This window comes from Lissotriton helveticus, chromosome 8, assembly GCF_964261635.1.
Source record: "Lissotriton helveticus chromosome 8, aLisHel1.1, whole genome shotgun sequence".
NCBI lineage: Eukaryota > Metazoa > Chordata > Amphibia > Caudata > Salamandridae > Lissotriton > Lissotriton helveticus.
The window spans coordinates 227,166,915-227,186,267 of record NC_136069.1 but is presented as its reverse complement, the minus strand read 5'-3'; the positions used below and the strand labels follow the sequence as shown (position 1 = coordinate 227,186,267).

The following is a 19,353-nucleotide window of genomic DNA, read 5'->3' as shown; positions in this document are numbered from 1 at the left end:
CTCACTTGAGGCCATATGTATCAAGCTAATTAGCATTCGCAAAGGCCGAAATTCTGCGAATTTCGGCCTTTGCGAATGCTAATTAGACAAATGGTATGTATCAAAGAAGTTTGATGCAAAATAAGGAATAGCAAAATTTGTTATTCCTTATTTTGCGATTGCACTGAAGCATTTGCAAATTTTGCGATTCCTTAAATGAAATGTATCAAACAAAAAATATGCAAAAAATGCCATTAAGGATTTGCAAATTACCACCAACTTCTAGTTGGTGGTAATTTGCAAATTCTTTTCAAAAAGCTTTTTTTCCAAAAAACAAAAGGTGCCATATGACGCCCATACATGCCCTTAGGGCATGTATGTGCGCCATATGCCCCCAAATTTCTTTTTCAGGGGTGCAGCACGGTGTTCTTGAGACACCCCTGCACCCTTGGAAAAATTCCTAATTTGCGATGAGCTAATTGCTAATCGCAAATTGCACCTTCATTCCTATGGGCCTCCTGGCCCATGGAAATGAATGGGTAATTTGCAATTAGCAATTTGCTCATCGCAAATTAGGAATGGTAAAGAATCGCTATTTATTCCTTAAAATTCGCTATTTAGGAAATGCAAAATAGTTTGATGATACATAAGGCGGTTCATCTCTAACAAGATAAGAAGCTTAGGGATAGATTTATGATGACTGGCGCATCACCAGGGATGTGCCAGTCATCCTGCGCCGCTGTTCCGCCACCCATGGTGTGCTGCATTTACAATGCGGCGCACCATGGGGCAAAAACGGCACAGATGCGTGACGCATCTGTGCCGTAAAGGTGGCGCATTACTGGAGTTGTATCGCAAGTGCGATGCAGCTCCAGCAAGGCTCAGGGGTGCCCCATCTCCACAATGCTGCGTCAAGAACTATGCCTGCTTCAAGCAGGCGCAGGGTTTTGACGCAGCTTTGTCCTATCTGATTGTAAATGCGGCACACCATGGGTGGCAGAGCAGCGGTGCACGTTAACTGGTGCATCCCTGGGGATGTGCCAGTTAACATAAATCTGCCCCTTTACATTTAAGTATGTGCAGGGGACACAGAGTCGGTGAGGCTTATCCAAGGTTAAGAAGAGATGAGTCCTGTTCACTGAAAAATTGGACATAGGCTTCACCTCCTCAGCATCGCTGGACATGGCTAAATAATAGCTGCAAAATGTTACTCTTGTTAAACAATTTTACTATTATAATCTCTGAGATTTGTCTCTTACTCTGCAACATCTCATTGTTGTTATCTTTCTTTAAAGATAAAGACAACATCAACATGAGCGACAATCAGCAATCAGTTGATTTCGACCTCATCATTGAACTCGTAATTGAAACATCAGTGGATGTTGATCCCTTGGATGATTTAAATCCTGAGGATGAAGAAGAACGTGATGAGGATGCAGATTTGTCAGAATTGTATGACATAGGATGGGAAGCTGACGTGCTTGAGCCTATGGAACTATAAACATTTATTTAAAAAATTTATAATAAATAAAAAGTAAAAATGTAAACCGTTTGATTTAAAATTAAAAACACCTTTAAAAGCAGGTTATGTCTAGTGTCTTCAATAAAATATTAAAATATGCTCATAAAATTAGATCAGAATCACATATAAAATAGTAGAGGTAAAATGAATATAAATTCCATTTATTTTCTGCTATTTGTGTATTATATATTTGCCAAGCACTAAAAAATCTTCTATGTAAAAATGTCAAGTAGTGTGTTAAGTTTTTGATGACTGTTATTGATTTACTGTTTGGTAATAGTGGTTAATAACATTTTTTATTATATTTTACCACAGATTCAACTGCAGATCATTTCAAGATTTCAGCATGCCAACCAAAGAAAGACTGAGAAAGGCTGCAAAACGTCAAAGACAGCAGGTCAATGAAAAAAAGCAGCAGTCCTCTAACAAAAAGATTTGTCAAGTCACCAAGAAAGCACCGGGTAAGAGTACAAAAACATTCATAAGAAATATCTGTAGTAAAAAAAATATTACTACAGAAAATGTTTCAGTCCAGAAAAAGAGAAGCAATTCAAACAGAAAGGAAAGGCCAATGAAAAATGTTACTGCTAGAGCAAGAGATAACTCTGTGCATGATAGTAGAAGGAAACAACAGTTTAGGGACATTCGTAAACGAATGTTCCGCAACAGGATAATTGGCAATTTGTTAAAAAATATTTAAAAAGGTCAACAGAAAGTGGTTTTTTATAAGAGAAAAAAAATAGTTGAGAAAGTTATTGATCAGGCATTTGAAATTAAACGTAAGTTATTTATTTTGATAATCAATAGAATTAGGAAGCTAAACAAGGCAATTTATGATTTCAAAAGAAATAGTAGATGGAAGAGAATAGTTAATCGTAGTAATTTTTGTGAAGTTTTTTCTGGAGAATGGATGCATAGTTCAAGCTGTGAGGCATTTTTTAATGAGGAGAGTTATTTCCAGGATAATGATTTGGTGCATGCATTTGACACCAGTGGTCGAGCTTATGAAGTGAAAGATGGTTGTCCAGTTGAAAAAGAAAAACTTGTGACAACAGAGGCAGAAGAGGTGTTAGGTAATGAGGTTTTAGGAAGACGTCCTAAGGGTCCTGTGTATACCTGGAAGTGTAGTAGTATTTGCAGTGTGCGACAGGATTCCATCAATTTGCTTTGTGATTTTGTACGGTCATTTAATAAGAAAAGTTTGAAGCAGAAAATGAAGTTGTTGCAAGAATTAGATCCTTGCAGAGTGAGAGAAGTGACAGGTTTGCATGGTCATTCACTGGCTTGTCTTTCCAGGAGAGTATGCCAGAGTGTTTTTCATCATTTCAGGATGCTAGCAGTGCATCATAATAAAGTGAGGAAATTAGTTAGAATGTTGTATTATGCTAAGAGTCCAGCAATTATGCTTAAACAATTATGCGCTGCTCTTTTGCATGGTTCTGAAATAGATGTGAAGAATATATGTGAAGAAATTGAGTTTTGTTACTTTGGAAGTAAAGAGGAGAATGTTGAAATTGACCAAGAAGAAGCGGGTAATGTGGAAGATAGTGTACAGGTTTCCAGTACAGATAATTTCCAGAGGGAAATTGCGACGTTTCAGGTGAAATCAAGTGAGAGGCCAAATTTCACTTGTGTGTGTTGTCGACGCACTTATTATAAGAATCAGACTAAGTTAGTGGATTTATATGCAAAAAGTGAAAGGGAAAATAATAGTGAATGGAAGGATTTCACAACATACTTGATGGTAGAAAATTGTTTTGATTTGGGATTGGATCAACGTGTGTGTACTTATTGTTGTAACAAATTAAATCAAAACCAGATGCCTGCTAGAGCAGTTCATAATAATCTGGAATTGGTTGAGATTCCTTCTGAATTGAAGGATTTAAATACTTATGAATCTATTTTGATTCAAAGTATCCATCACTTTCAGGCTTTTGTAAGAATGGAGCCAAAGACAGGGAAATTGCCTCCATCAGATTTACAGAGAGGATTAAAGGGAAGAGTTGTTTATTTGCCTCTAGATTTGAAGAAAAACATTAACACAATTGGAGTAGAAAAAGTGGAAGAGGAACCTCTGGTTATCTTAGTTAATGGGGTTCCGACAAAGAATAAGAAAATATGGCAAGATTTAGTGGATGTTAGGAAAGTTAAAAAGGCAACATTGTATTTGAAAAAAAATAATAAATACTATAAGAATGTATATGTTGCAGAAGAGGAAGTAAGTGAGGAAGAGGATAGCGATTTGTGTGCTGGTCAAATTGAGAAAGTAGAACCCTCTACTAGTGAAGAAATATATGAACATTATAGTGTTCATCCTTTGCATTCCAAGGAAGTCATGGGGAATGCTATTGAGTTGTTTCAAATGAAACAAGCCAAAGGGAGTCCCATTAGTGTTTGGGAGGAAAGTTTGGAAGCTCGGTGTTTCCCACAGCTTTTTCCAACAGGTCAGGGAGGAAGATATGATGAGCGACCTCATCAAATTCCTGCTTCTGAATACCGGACTTTGCGATTGTATGCAGGAGATGCTAGGTTTCGACAATGCATTCCCTATTTGTTTCATCTCCTGTTTGAAAGCGATCTGTCTGGACTGTCATATGCAGTGAACCACATCTTGAAAAGTGGTATACACATGCAAAACATCTCGGCAAGTGACTTTATGGATAAAGTCAATGTCCAGGACAGTATTTTGGATTCTCACCTGATTAATCTCATGGCGTGTCAGCGTGGTACTAATGAGTACTGGTACTGTCGTCATGGTGATTTAAAATGTATGCTGAGGAACTTAGGAACTCCCACATGGTTCCTCACTCTGAGCTGTGCGGAGTATGGCTGGGAAGACTTACTTGAATTTCTACGAGAGGCAAATGGAAACATCGAAAACATCGAATTCAAGACACCCGGAGAACTGTGCTCTTTGGATCCAGTCAATGTATGCAGGTACTTCAATCATAGATTTGAAGCTATGATGTCTTTCATCATGAATAAGAAGAATCCACCTCTTGGAGAGGTGTTGGATTTCTTCTGGAGAAAGGAGTACCAAGCAAGAGGTGCTCCTCATATACATATGTTGCTGTGGATCAAGGATGCACCTAAATTTGGAACGGATCCAGAAGATTCAGTGATGAGTTTCATACAACAGTATTCTACGTGTGCTGTTCCAAACGCAAAGGAGAAGAAAAGCCTAAGAGAAAAAGTTCTACGTTTCCAAAGCCATCGATGTGGAAAGTACTGTCGTCGTAAATTCCGAAACAAGGACAAGTTCTACACCAAATGTCGTTTCGGCTTTCCACGACCGGTGATTTCTAAAGGAAGAGTAAACAGTTTGATGTCTTCGCTGCGAAATAATGTGATGAAGAAATCACCTAAAAACACATACAATTTGAAGAGGAACGAAGAGTCTAAGTACATCAACGACTACAACCCGGTGATTTTGTCCATGTGGAATGCTAACATGGATATACAGTTTGTGGCTGATAACTGTATGGCTGTGGCTCGGTATGTGACATCTTACATCACCAAAAAAGAGAAGACAGAATTGAAGGATATGTGGGAGGACATTTCCCATGAAAAGAGCCTCAGCAAGAAGTTGTACAGTTTCAGTCTGAAGATGTTGTCGCATCGAGAAATCGGAGCTTACGAATGTTCTGACCGGTTGTCTTCAGCAAGTCTCTATGCCAAGTCCAGGAGTATCGTTTGGGCGAGTCTTGGTCTTGCTGCAACGCGTAATCGAGTTCTGAAACCTGTGCGGGAAATTGAGTATTTGGCGGAAAAGGAGCCAAACAGTACCGACATTTTGAAGACCAACATGTTGGATACATATTATCCAAATCGAAGCAGTCACCTCGACAATGTTTGTCTGTATGAGGTTCTTCAAAATTACATATTCAAGAGGAACATCAAAGAAGATACTGAGAAAGGAGTGTATGCTGTAATAGGAAGTGAGGGATGTCTGGTCAAGCAAAGAAAATGCCACTTGGTAAACCATCGAAAATTGAGTGGCGAATCTCCTGAAAAAAAGGAGTTTTTCTATTTAGCACTTTTGCAACTTTTCAAGCCTTGGCGTGCAGAAGAGGAACTGCTTGGAGATTTCCTCTGTTACGAAGACTCTTTCAATGCTGCCAAGGAGACCATAGAATGTCCTGCTTTTCCCAAATATGTAGAAATGTTGAATGCGGAAATTGAGCAGGAAGCAACGTTTGCAGCCGAGATTGCCAGAGACAGTTCTCAGGACAGTCAGAGTTCTGCTTCATTGAGTCAGGATCCACTAGGAGGACCTGTTATCGAAAATGAAGCTGCCACTGCTATGAATGAAGTGGAAAGAGCCATGGCACATGCTCAGGAGGATGCGGTTAACTTAGAAGAGTTGGAAAGACAACTCAACGTTGAGCAGAGGAAAATATATGACGAAGTTACCATGCAAATTGATCATGGATTAAGTCATGACAAGAAAGAGTGCTCATGTACGTCGTTGAAGCCTGTCCGACTGTACGTGAGTGGAGAAGCGGGAACTGGAAAAAGTTTCCTTATTAAAGCAATTTCATGTTATTTGCAGGAAAGGACAGAGTCATCGCTGTCTTGTGTTGTCACCGCTCCAACTGGACTGGCAGCACATAACATTAAAGGGATTACTTTACATCGTTTACTGATGCTGCCAGTGGAGCATGACAACAAATTACAATATCACAAGCTATCTGGAGATGCTTGTTGTGAAGTTTCAAGAATCTTGAGGAAAATGAAACTTCTTATCATTGACGAAGTAAGCATGGTTTCCAATGTCATGCTTGCCTTTGTGCATTTGAGAATGCAAGAAGTTCTCAAAACAGAGTATGATGTGTTATTTGGTGGCAAACACATCATTGTTTTCGGAGATCTTCTGCAGCTGACACCAGTGAAAGGGCAACCTGTGTTCAAAATGCTCACGCATGAAGATACCAGGAAGTGCCTAGGGAGCATTGGCAACGTCAATATATGGTTAAACTTCAATTATGCTGAACTGCATGAAAATATGCGTCAGGCGAAGGATGAAGTTTACAAGACTATTCTACAAGATGTTAGAATTGGAAAAGTGACCGAGCATGGGAAAGAAGCTTTACATGCACGATTACTGTCAAATTTATATCCAGAACAAGATGTTGTGCCTGAGAATATTTTTCAGAAAATTACTGAGAAGAAATCTGGAATATGTTTGATGCCAACTCTTGCAGAATGTGCCAAATTCAACAACAAAATGTTGCATTTAGAAAAGCAACAGATTGTGAAACTGGAAGCTATTGACAGAGTAGAGCATATGGGATCAACAATTATTTTGTCTGAGAATTTGAAAACAAAATTGGATTCATTAGAGAAGACTATATCTAAAACTGCAGGTTTTGAAAAGACTCTGAATGTGTGCTTGAACTGCCGTATAATTTTAAGAAGGAATTTACATGTTGAAAGAGGTCTGGTAAATGGATCAATGGGTAATGTTGTTGATTTTGTAAAATACAGAAATAGAGATGGAATTGAATTTTTAAAAATTAAATTTGATGGCATTGAGGAAGTACAGCTAATTGGTCGTTGTTCTGCTAGATTATTGCTTGTGAAAGACTTATATGTTCGCCGTAAGCAGTTTCCTGTTTGCTTGGCATATGCGGTGACAATCCATAAATCGCAAGGTTTAAGTGTAGACAGTGCATTGGTGAATATTGGCAGTTCTGTGTTCAAGGAGGGTATGGCATATGTGGCATTGTCACGAGTTAGAACTTTATCGGGATTGTACTTGATTGAGTGTGATGTCACAAACATTTGTGCGGATCTAGATTGTGTTAAGGAATACAATAGGTTAAGAAGAGAGTATGCGCCACATTTGCCTCAATATCCTTTGTTTGAGAAACGTGTGGTAGGCCGGAAACGAAGAAATGTGACCAATACTGGGGAGGTTGTAGCAAAAAGACGAAAAGTCGATGAACCTGAAATTATAAGCAGAAACAAAAAGGATTCTGTTGAAGATGTTGTTGGTTTTCAATTTGAAAACAGTTCTGGTGTCAACTGCTATGCTAATGTAGTGGTTAATGTTTTGTTTTCTCTAGAAAATGTAAAAGAAGAGATTGTGGTCAATTCTGATCAAAGATTTTGCAGTTTGTTAAATTCTGTGTTAGAGAAATGTAGCACTGATAGAACAAAAATAGAAAGAGTGTCTGAAATTCGAAATCTGTTAGACAGATGTTCAGGCCAAACACAATTCTCTCAAAATATTCAGCAAGATTGTCAGGAGTTTTTAATGTATATGCTTGATGTATTGCATGCTGAAGGTGTAGATGTAGATCACCTGTTTGGGCTTTCTTATCAATGGCAGCATGACTGCGAGAACTGTAGGGTATCAAGTACTACTAGTGTAGACTCAGAAAGATTTATATATTTAACTTTGCCAGACAGTAAATCAGTCTCTTTTAATAAACTAGTAAAAGCAGCTGATCACAACATGGAGTGTAGCCAATGTAAATCTGAAATGATGTCCACATTATTTATACGAACATATGGCCAGTATGTTATTTTAATGTTCCAACGATGTAGGCCTGATGGAACAAAATTGACAACTTTAATTAAAAATTTTGTGGCTTCACAGTTGTCAATATCAGGAAGGACTTTTGTAACTGCAGCAATTATATATCATGACGGTCCTTCAATATCATCAGGACATTACACAGCTTATTTAAAGTCTAGAAATGGCTGGTCATTCTGCAATGATTCTGTTTTAATTTTCAAAATAAAATTGCCGTATGACCTTAAAAACTCTTACCTGGTGTTTTTAAAACCAAAATTTTAGGGAAAGAATCTCGGGATGTGCTCTGAGGAATTTCAAGAAGTTCTAATGGCTCCTACACGATTTGGCCTTGAGGATAAGTGTAGTACAGAGACATAACTTCTTACCATAACACTGGACGTCATGGAGAAATAAGTGCACTTTGAATGAGTTCAAAAAAACAGTTTCTTTTTATAAGCTAATTGAAGCAGCCAATCAAAACATGGAGTAGAGGGAATGTAAGTCTGCAATGCTGTCTACTGTTTTATATTGGTTTGTGATTAAAAGTGATGTAGAGAATTAAATAATTGTAGTAGTCATAGAGATAGTGTAAGTCTGCTTCATAGTAAGCAGTATCAGTGTCATAGGAAATGTAGAACATGACTGAGCAAGAAGGGGAAGATATTACTAGTCCAGGATTGTGAAAATGATCTTCAACATTTTTATTGTGAAAGTTGCGGAAATACAACATGACGGGATTGGCTTACAAGAATTCTAAGAGTTATAAATGGCTCTGACATGATTTGGCCTTGTGGAAACGTGTGGTAGAGAGCAAGAAGTCATTTATTGTATGTAACATGTTTTTCAAAACGATGGAGGTTTTCTTTCAGAAAGTGGCGGTCTGAAAGTAATAACAGCACAACAGAGTGTAAGCTGTTCATAGGACATCCTTCGACGTCATGGAAAGTAAGTTAACTTTAAGGAGTTCTGAATTCTGATTTGTTATGTTGTATGGGTTTTTTAAACACAATCATTTTGATTGTGTTTTTTTTTTCCCCGCTGTTATATGATGAATACCTTCAAGTCACTGTTTTTAGTGAAATTTGATACATTCTGAGAACAGCAAAAATAAACCATTTAACATGTATAATTAATTCTGTACTGTTTGCATTTATGATGTACATTTAGAACTGTGTAGGAGGCATGGAGAAGGAGAGGCTTCTGTAAGTGTCAAAGTTGTTGCATACAGTGCTCATATTCTACGTAGTCTTTCATATGATAGACTACATTTCCACAATGAGATACCTAAGCAAAGGAAACACAGGTGATATGATTGTGGAATGAGCAAAAAAAATTGCACGTTTTTCAATTATATTACCTGTGTTTCCTAACATTACACATCACATTGTGTAGATGAGGTTTAGTTAGGCCTGTTCCTGGAGACAGAGGAGGTCTGACATTTGTTCAAGAGTGCAGTGGACATGACACACTTGGTTGGTAGGCCTGCACATGTATTTTCTCCTCTGTATTCTTCAACAAACCTAAATTTCATCTGCAACTCTGAGTAGGACTTACCTGAAACAAATCTGTGGATAGGTTACACCTTATTGGCATCTTAAAACAATCATTTAAAATGTTAGGGTCAGATTTATGGTGGCCGTGCGCCTCTTTTGCTCCATTGTGGGTCACTTTTGTGTAAAAGATGCACCATGTTGCAAGATAGGTTTCAGTTCATCTCCAGCAAGATACCATTAGTTTAAAATGTATATAATTAGCACTGTGTAGGGGGCATGCAGAAGCTGAAGCTTTTGTAAGTGTCAAAGTTGTTCCATGCAGTGCTGCACTTCTGGGTACTGTTTAATATGCTGCACTACATGTGCACTATGAGATACCTAAGCAAAGGCAACACAGGTGATGTGATTGTGAAATGAGGAAAAGAAACTCCACATTTTTCAATTACATCACCTGTGTTTCCTAAGTTTACGAATGACATTGTGCAGATGAAGTTTAGGTCTGTCCATGGACACAGAAGAGGTCTGGCCTTTGTTCAAGAGTGAAGTGGACATGACTTACTTCATTGGTAGGTCTTCACATGTATTATCTCCTCTGTACTCTTCAACAAGCGTAAATTTCATCTAAAACCCTGAGTAGGCCTCACCTTAAACAAACCTCTGGATAGGCCACACCTTATCGTCATCCTGAATCAATCATTTCAAATGTTAGGGACAGATTTATGATAGGTGTATGCCTCTTTTGCGCCACTGTGCGTCACTTTTGTGATGCAGCGGCGGTGCAAAAGATTTGCTATGAGGCGACAAAATTACAAATTGATGCATCTAGGCAGATGTGTCATGCTGTAAAAAACCCGTGCCACATGAAACCGATGCAGCAGTGATGCAAAAGATGCACCATGTTGCAAGACAGGCATGACTTCATCTCCAACAAGATAAGAAGCTAAGTCTTCTGTAAATGTCAAAATTGTTGTATATTTTGCTCAACTTCTATGTACTCTTTGATATGCTAGACTCCATCTGCACTATGAGATACCTAACCAAAGGCAACACAGGTGAAGTGATTGTGAAATGAGGCAAAGAAACTCTGTTTCTCCTTCAATCTTTTCCCTTGTCTTTTCTAATTTTTAAATACATGTTTTAATATTTTTCAAATGTTTGTTCTCTCTTTCACAGATTGAAAGTATAAAAACAAAAAGTGAGTAAGTTAACGACAATTATAAGGTAAATGTTTTGTACTCTTTTCGTTACATTTCTATCACATTCACCTACTAGTAGTTCGACAGCTTCATTTCTTTAACCCTCAGTTTCCTGCCTTTGCTACTTCCCTCATTCCTTTCTCTATTACCTACTTACTCTACTCCTTCCACTCCTTTTCTCAGTCCCTCTCTTCTCATAGTTCCTCACTCTTGTTCACTCACTCCGTCTCTATTACTCTTAGTGTCTTTGACTGATCACTCTTTCACTACTTGTTCATTATGCTTTCTCTCTGTAGTTCAAGCACACTAAGGGGCATATTATCAACACAGCCAATAAAATTATTGCTGTTTTTATTGGAAGAAAACTGTTGCAAAAGTGGTTTTAGCGGCAGTTTTCCGCCTCAAAAGCGGCTTTAGCGACACATTTCTGCTGATAAAAGCTGCAAAACTTTTATTGCCTATGTTGATGATATGGTTCTATGTTATTTACATTTCTTTGCTGTTTCAATTAATCTTTTCTGTTATTTTTTCTTTTCTGTTTTCTGTTTTTTCTCTCTGTTATTCCACATGTTTTAATCTTATTTTGAACATTCACTCACATTCTCCAAGAAACTCTTCTTTGTTATTGTTCTACTCTCTTTTTTTTCTTTCACTTCCTTATCTATTTTGTTTTTCACAATTATACCCTCTTCCATCTTTTCTTCGGTAAATAGATCTATTAAACAGTATCTCTGGATTACTCCCTATAGCTGTCTTTCTTTTAACATTACTCTCTGTTTACTTCCCTTATACTTACTCTTCTTTTTTATTTATTTTTTTATTTTTTGGTTCGCTCCCGGTTTGCGAACGGGGAAGCGAACTAAAAAAAAAAGAGCTTGCCAGAGTGCTAAACATTCTAGCAATTTTTTTTTGAAAGGGGAGGTAGTTCTGAAAATAACTTTTTTTTTTAATGTTTTTGTTGTTTTATATATATTTATTTTTTTCTGAATTTTTTTTCTTTTTTTTTGTATTTTTTGAACATTTTTATGTTTTTTTTTGTTTTTGATGGAGGGGAAACAACAAAAAACAGGCATTGAAAAGGGCTCAACGGGAGCAAAAAAATAAATTACTGTCTGGGGCGGTTAGGGCAATTGTGATTGTTAATAGCTAGGTTGATTAAATTAATGCTCATGTTACCACATGACAGCAATGCACCGCAATACATACAGGTATGTTTGATATGAGCAAAGTTCTCCTGAATGTTTGGCACGGTTTCCCGTGCCTCTGCTGCTGTCAATGATATTAGTGATGTTGACCTGGTCACAGGAGTTGTTGTTGGGTTATCTTGCATGTCACGTATCTCCGCCTGGCTGTAGTTCAGTGGATGCCACCTGGTCATGTGACGATGCATTGTATGGTTTCCGTAGCTATATTTTTTATCAGTGCCTCTAGATAACCGGTCTTTACAAATCAGGCAGGTGACATACCTAGCATTTACTTTTTTTTTCCCTCGAGGGAGTGAAAAAAACTGCCAAATAAAGCTGGCTTTCCGACGTGAAACCCGGGGCACCTCCTGTAAGAACTGTGGTCCTTCGGTCTCCTCTTCCTCTAGTTCATCCTCTTCCTCCTCTGTCTGGCTGATAAACTGGGGAGGTGGTCCTCTCTTCCCATGAGGAGGTGGAGGTGGTGGTGGGGGTGCACCAGCTGAAGCAACTATTGAAGCCATTGCTCAACTCTCAAAAATGGTCTTCCTCTCACAAAGATGAAAGTCAGAGTGAGGAAAGAAGGAGGGGTTTTCATCATTTGGGAAAAACAATATTTCTAAACCAATGAAAAGTGTTATTTTTAGGTCACCTGACCTAGCCTTACATCATTATGAAACCAAAAGTGAAATGAACCAATGAAAAGTTTTATCAACAAGTCACATGACCTCTTACGCTTAAGTTACGCGCTGCGGAACGCGCCCCGGATCGCTTCCGGTTCACTGCGCTTCGCGCCTCGGTTCGCGCTCCGGAGCGCTTCCGGGTGCGCTAACGCGGCGCGTCATAAGACGCATTACGCGGCAACGCGATACGTCGCGCATTCGCGGCGCGCCACGGATCGCTTCCGGGGAGCTGCGCTTCGCGTCTCAGTTCGCGTACCGGAGTCCTTCCGGGTGCGCTAACGCAGCGCGTCATAAGACGCATTACGCGACAACGTGATACGTCGCGCTTCCGCGACGCGTCACGATGTTGATTTCTAACGCGGCAGTTGCGCTAACGGAACGTTTACCGGTTCGCGGACTGGGTCGCGGCATCAAGATGAGCTAACGGGAAGCTTCCCGGTTCGCGAACCGGGAGCGAACAAAAAAAAGTATTAAAAAAAAATTATTAATAAACATATAAAATATATTTTTGGATTTAAAGAAGAATACATTTTACAGCTACAGATATTAGCTTTTAAAAAAACAATGAAATTCACTGAAAAAACCATAGGTTATAGACCATATATAGTTAGGAATTAGCATTTACAAAACCTTGAAAATTCACTGAAAAAACCATAGGCTATAGACCATATATAGTTAGGAATTAGCATTTAAAAAACCTTATTTTACTCACACAAAACCATTGAAATTCCATATATAGTTAGTTGTACTAACTATATATCGCGCACCCGCAATCCACTGCTGATGATGTCACATATTACATCATTCATGACATGGTCAGTGACATCACTGATGACATCACTGATGACATCTCAAATGACATCACTGATGACATCACTGATGACATCCCAAATGACATCACTGATGACATCACTGATGACTACATTCAGTGACTGTATAATTCTGTAAAGTTAAAATATGTCTTACATATTGAAGAATGAGTGGATGTATAAGTGTCTTGATGAAGGATTTAGTAGGGGCATGACTGACTGTATGAGTGACTGATTAAATGTGTCTCACTGAGTGCATGGGTTAGTGACTAAACTGTCTTAATTTGTGCATCATTATGTCTGTTGTTCTGTAAACTGCTGCATGTGTTGATCAGTAGCTATATGATTAACTGTATGGGTTATTGATTGGTTGCCCAAGCATTTGTATGGGAGACTGAGTGTGTGTGTGGGTGGCTGGGAGGTGTATGACTCTTTGCATAGATGTGTGAGCAGTTGATTGACTAGATGTATGGGTTCAAAAGTGCATGTGGAAACAGCTGTATGGGCGGTTGACTGTGTGCATGAGTGTATTGGTGAGTGAATGGATACCTCAGTGCTACATGTTAAAGTAAGTACATATGTAAAATACAGTACCTGTGAGAGTTAACATATATAAATAACTGTGCATAAGAGCCAGTGAATGTGTGAGTGGCTGTATGGATCATTGTGAACTTGTATCCAGGATTTTATAAGTCAGTAAATATGTTTTAGTATATGTTTGAATAAGTAAGGTGTGTATAACTGTATAGTTGAGGAAATGGAGGTGTGATTGATTCTTTGCATGACTGACTAAGTGTCTGAGTAACTCCATAGATGAGTGACAGTCTATGAGTGTCTGTTTACACTGAGTGTATCTAAGGTTATATTAGAGTCTGAAGAGGTTCATCGTATTATCACATGAATGATGTCATCAGTGATGTGATCAGTAATGTCAAATGAGATGTCATCAGTGATGTCATTTGAGATGTCATCAGTGATGTCATCAGTGATGTCATTTGAGATGTCATCAGTGATGTCATCAGTGATGTCACTGACCATGTCATGAATGATGTAATATGTGACATCATCAGCAGTGGATTGCGGGTGCGCGATATATAGTTAGTACAACTAACTATATATGGAATTTCAATGGTTTTGTGTGAGTAAAATAAGGTTTTTTAAATGCTAATTCCTAACTATATATGGTCTATAACCTATGGTTTTTTCAGTGATATATATATATATATATCAAGCTCCCCCTTTTTAATATAAATGTATATATTTTAGGTCTCGCATAGGCAGCGCTTGCGCTGTCTCATCGAGAAATGCTGTATTCAGGATATGTGTATAAAGCTCCGCCTACTTCCTGCCCTTCTTTTTAATTGGCTCCTGTCCCTCGTAAATGGTGGCTTTCCATTGGTCATTAGGCTTTGTAGTCCCTCCTTAGTACCTCCTTGTCTCTTCTTGTAACCTCCCATGAGGATATCCCCTGTTAAATGTGTTGTTACGCCCTAGGTTTCAATTGCAGCCTCAAGGCACTATTTTCTTAGAGGCCTTCAGACAGGACACTCACTTGGTCCTAATCTAGTTTGGCAGTGGCTACTTTACTCACTAGCACATCTCACATTTATATTAGGCCTTCTATTAATTTCCCTTCTTCAGCTCCACATAGAGTACAACCTAATCCAAAATTAATATAATAATTGTTTTGTCACATTTCAAAGCTTCTAATTGTATATATGGACATAGCTTTGTAACTGTACTCATGGTACCGTGTTGCATGCAATACATTATGGGTAGAGTAGATTTTCCGATCTTCTAAGTTTATGATGCTCACTAGGGACCTCTAGGAGCAGCTTGGGGTACTCCACCTCGACAAGCAGTGCTGTTGCCTTGCTCACTAGGGAGCTCTAGGAGCAGCTTGCGGTACTGGACCTACCACTTCTCACATTTATATTAGACCTTCTATACATTTCCCTTCATCAGCTCAACATAGAGTACAACCTAATCCGTAATTAATATATTAATTGTTTTGTCACATTTCAAAGCTACTAATTATATATATGAACATAGCTATGTGAATGTACTCAAGGTACTATCTTGTATGCAATGCATTATGGGTATGGTAGATTTACCAATCTTCTAAGTTTATGATGCTCACTTGGGACCTCTAGGAGCAGCTTGCTGTACTGCACCTCGACAAGCACTGCTGGTGCGTTGCTCACTAGGGAGTTCTAGGAGCACCTTGCGGTACTGCACCTAGATATACAATGCTGGTGCCTTGCTCACTGGGGAGCTCTAGGAGCAGCTTGTGGTACTGCACTGAAAAATACAATGCTGGTTCCTGGCTCACTATGCAACCATTTGCAATGCACTAGGTCTCGAATTACTGACAGTATGAGCTATTGCTGTTGCATTATTATTTGCAACGCCAATACCTCAAACTATCAGTAATGTAAGACCTATTGCATTGCAAATGCTCATTTTTATTTGTGGGGGGACATCCAATCCCACAAATATTTTAAATATATATTATTATGTTTTTCTCTCCACTACACTTTAACATTTACCCTGCACTACCAATTATGCTTATCCATCCCTAAACCTTAAAAAAAAACTTTAAATCCCTTATCCATCCCAAACCCTGTAAAGCTCTTACTAACCTATACCATTTCCCATCCCTGAACCTTCAAATCTCTAAAACCCTTACTGCCCCCGTGCCCTTACCCATTAATGCACCTTAAATAACCCTTACAATCCACACCCCTACCTATCACAGGACCCTAATAAGCCATTTAAACCTTTCCTACTGTACCCTTACCAATCCCTGAACCCTTTAAACCCCCTTTCAACCCCTTACACTTAGCTAGTCCTGAACCCTAAAAAACCCCCGTTAAACCCTTACTACCCCATATCCATCCATGAACCCTAAAAACCCTTTATTAACATGTACCCTTACCTATTCCTGAACCCTAAAATCTCCTGTAAAATCTGCACTACTCTTTGCCCTTATAAATCCCTGAACTCTAAAAAAAAAACTGCTACCCTGTGTACCTGCCCATCCCTAAACCCTAATAAATACCCTTAAACCCTTTACTTCCTTTTACCCTTACCCATCCCTGATCCCTAAAAAACCCTTACTATCCTACGCACTCTTCCATTGCTGAACCCTAAAAAAACTTTAAAACCCCTACTCATTCCTAAACCTTGTGAAACCCTTACTAACCTCTACCCATCCCTGAACCCTAAAAACCCCTGTAAAACCCTTACTACCAAGTAACCTTGCCCAGCCCTGAACCATAAAAACCCTTCATTTACCTAGACTTTTGCCCATCCCTGAATTCTAAAATCCCTTATAAAACCTTAAATACACTGTACCGTTATCCTTCCCTGAACCATAAAAACCCCTTTAAAACCATTAATATCTCGAGCACATACCCACCCCATAACTCTTGATTCTTCCTTTTTAGGTCTCGCTAGAGCCAGCGCATGTGCTGGTCTGGCGAGACATTTAGTAGCTGGCTTTTAAAAGTGCTACTTTTGCCGGCCACCAGCTTGCGGTCACGCGCACAAGAGCGCGTAACGTGCACAGCTACCATCTGACTTTCGCGCCGCACGGCCATGTCAGTTTCACGGCGGTATGGCCGTTGCTTGTTTTCGAAGGTTCCACGGTGAAAGAAACCGTCTCCCTTTCGATGAGAAAAAAACACGCACCGACACAAAATATTTCTCAGTGCATGACTGTCCTCTATAGGTCATATAAATAAGATTAAACAGACTGCTGAGAAGGCACCTTTGACGAGTTAAGAGGGCTTGTTCTTACAAACTACTCCTTACATCGATGAGTGTTAATAGAGAATACCAACAGAAGTAAAAAAAAACATGATCTACTTTTGAAAGAATGTTCATTTCACAGTATTAATGCTCAACATATTTTTTTCTGTAAGAATTTTTGGTATGAAAGTTCTGCATTGCTTCATAAAGCTGACGCTGTCCTGCCATGCCTTGCCCTTGCACGTTCCCGCACAGAACAGCCCTGTCTGCTTTTCCTTCCATGCATTCCACCACCACAGTCTGCGAGCCACAACCACAAATAGGGAGGGAGAGGGACCCCTGTTGTGAGAGTGACTCCGTCCTCAAAAGACAGTAGTGGTAGAGAATATTCTAGTCAGGGTATGGGTTTTTTACCTGTACCAGTGTGAAGTGGGTTGCTCGCCGTCTTCCCCTATAAAAAAGTCAGTATTATTTGGCCTTTAACATGTATAGAACAAGAGTGAAGGGTAATCTCCATGTGTGCATCCGCATGGATGCGTGCTAGAGTCACTTGGACTCCACGTAGTGAGTCTCACAAAATGGCAGCCTCCACTGGAAAACAAGCATTGACATAGCCAATAGGTCTCGCCTTTGGGACCTTATAAGTATTTAGTTATGCATTACAATATCCTTACTACAACAACATTAACTGTTGCATAGCTAAACACTTATAAGGTCCCAAAGGCGAGACCTATTGGCTATGCCAATGCTTGTTTTAAATGACATAATTATTTAACAAAACATTTTTTGCCTGCATAGTGAAGAAGGATGGTAAAGTATCAAAGGAATGCCTGCGTGATACTTATTTATTTTGTAAAGGCATGTGTTGTAACATCCTGTGCGGTAAAGATCACAGGGTAAAGGCTGTTTATGTAGGATGGCTTGTCCATATAATTTCAGACATTGGCAAGCAATAACATAAACTATATAATTGCTAAAAGCTATTTTATAAACAGTCACTGTTATACAATTCACACAGCCTGCAAAAGCCCAAAAACATATCGCCACATTTATGGTTGTTTCCCTTCAAAATAATTCTTACCTAGATTATTCCTCAAATTTGAAAGTGCTGTGTATGTTTTTGTGGCCTTGTGTGGCACAGTGAGATCTGCATACCATGTTGGAGGGTACCAGAATTCAAGAATTTTGCAGATTCCACAATATTTTGGTTCAATTTGTTATATTGTGAAATAAATTTAGTTACATGTTCTGATGTCTCTATTTTTCATTGTTAGTATGGTATTTCTCGTTACCTCTTTTGTTTATTTTGGGTATTTTCAAGGAAGCATATCACTCTTTGTCATGTAGTTCTCATTTGAACCTCACACATTTTCCACACACAGGAATTCTCCAAAGGAAATACATGAATTTCATGACCTAGGATGACAGTACCCACTTGTAATACTGAATATATAGCTATTTCTGTGAGATGTATTAACGAGACTAGCCCCCATTCTCCATTGTTAACAGTAATTCTAAAAATAACATCTTTGTATGTCTCGTTTCTATTGCCAGTTTGATATTATTCTAATTATTGTTTAATATTCACATATACTATTCAAGTTGGTATCATGCACTTTTCCAAATCAAAAGGATATAATTGATAGATCATAATCAGAGGAGGTTGTGTTTCTAATCGTAGGAAAAGAATGGATCCCAAGACATGCATTTCCACACCATCCCATGGTGAAACTTGGATAGGCGAGTTTGAATTTGCAGCCCATCGCTGTACCTCTATTTCAATCAGAAATTAATTTAGAAACTAGAAAATAGATATATTAGAAGACATTTTGTTAAATTTCTATATATTTTCTAACAAATTTAATAATCTAATTTCAGGAACAAATCAAAGCCGTATATTCATCAGGTTGAATTGAGATGCGCAGTGGGTGATCATATATAACATAACTTCCAAATATTGTCCTCCCATGCAAAATTATTCAGTTTTAATTAAACATATTTCATGTTTTATACATAGAAGGGTAAAGTGGCATTAAGTAATACCAACATGTATAATTTGGCAACATCTTAATCTTAATGTGGTGTTTGAAAGTGTTGGCATAGATTTGGTGAATTTTGCCACAGTCAGTTAGTCCTCTTATTCAGTCTTTAGTGGTTTTACTCTAAAGATGTCCTCACTGCTTCCACAATTCGTTTCATTCCACTTCAATAACT

At 38.6% G+C, this 19,353-nt stretch overlaps 1 protein-coding gene across 1 annotated transcript in view; it reads left to right on the top strand.

Annotated features, from left to right (window-relative positions):
• The window catches only part of MRE11 (MRE11 double strand break repair nuclease), a 365,919-nt gene that overhangs the window by 226,531 nt on the left and 120,035 nt on the right, over window positions 1-19,353 (top strand). The gene's annotated exons all lie outside the window — the stretch shown is intronic.